General features: G+C 41.5%; 1 pseudogene; it reads right to left on the bottom strand.

Moving 5' to 3' along the window:
- Positions 1-337: 337 nt before the first annotated feature.
- LOC105475560 (AP-1 complex subunit sigma-2 pseudogene) lies at positions 338-901 on the bottom strand (annotated as a pseudogene).
- Positions 902-1,281: the final 380 nt, after the last annotated feature.

Here is a 1,281-nt window from a genome sequence, read left to right as displayed (position 1 = left end):
AAAATACAAAAAATTAGCTGGGCGTGGTGGCAGGCACCTGAAGTCCCAGCTACTCGGGAGGCCGAGGCAGCAGAATGGTGTGAACCCGGGAGGCGAGTTTGCAGTAAGCCAAGATCACTCCACTGCACTCCAGCCTAGGCAGCAGAGTGAGACTCTTGTCTCCAAAAAAAAAAAAAGAAAGAAAAAAAAGAAAATCGTATAGGCTTGAATGAAGTAGCTTAGAAAAACAGTAATGCTGACAAGACATCATCTTACACCATTAGCTAACATGGACATGAAGACAGGGGCCATCTACAGTGTGTGAAATGCCACAGGAAGTCATCAACAAGGAGGAGAGTTATGTCAGTCCAGTTTCTTTGAGAACTCTGTGTGGGGTTTAAGCTTCCTCCTGTGGTAGATAAGCCTGTGGAATTGCCTTAAGGACATTTTTCTTGGAGGTTTCCTAACTTCCCCTCCCAAAAGAACTCATCCAAAATAAAATAAACCTCTTCAAAATTAAAGATGATATTAAGTTCACATACACTGCCAAAATACTTGTCAAATAATTCCATGTCATGATGAATCGTTTCCAGGGTACTTAGTTCATTGCCCTGATTCGCAGTAGCACAGCAAATATACAAACTGGCATATCTTTTGTAAACAATCTTCAGATATCTTCACATTTTAGGTTTCTGTGCTAAAGTAAACAAGTTCTCTTGTGATATCTTCCTTCTCTTTGTCCAATAGCTGGATATACCATTTTTGCAGTTGAGGCTTTCCCTGACAACTTTTAATAAAAAGCAGCATAAACTGCATGATGGTCTCAGGTTGTCAGTGCGCAGGAGGTCCGCCTGTGGCAACAGGTCCTGAGGGGAAGCCAGTCACCATGCTGAGGAAGAGAAGCGGCCATGTTGCTGTGGGGAGGGAACCTGGTTGACCCACATTTTCTTTATACATTCATCTGTTGAAGGACATTTGGATTGTTTCTACTTTTTGGTTATTGTGAATAGTACTGCTATGAACCTTGGTGTACAAGTATCTGTCTGAGTCCCTGCTTTCCATTGTTTTGGGTATATGCCTAAGAGTAGAATTGCTGGATCATATGGTAATCCCACATGTAACTTTTTGAGCATTCTTTCTCTTTCACATTTGCTTCATTATCTCTGAATAACATTTCCGCAATAGTATAAACGCAGCTTCTAGCATCTCCAGGTTCACAACATCATGGTATTTAGACCGGAGAAGAGAGATTATCTTCCTCTAACAAAGGGTTAAAAACCTGGGAAGGACATTTAATTGGCT

Source organism: Macaca nemestrina, chromosome 4 (assembly GCF_043159975.1).
Source record: "Macaca nemestrina isolate mMacNem1 chromosome 4, mMacNem.hap1, whole genome shotgun sequence".
Classification (NCBI taxonomy): domain Eukaryota; kingdom Metazoa; phylum Chordata; class Mammalia; order Primates; family Cercopithecidae; genus Macaca; species Macaca nemestrina.
This window is presented reverse-complemented; position numbering and strand designations above follow the sequence as displayed.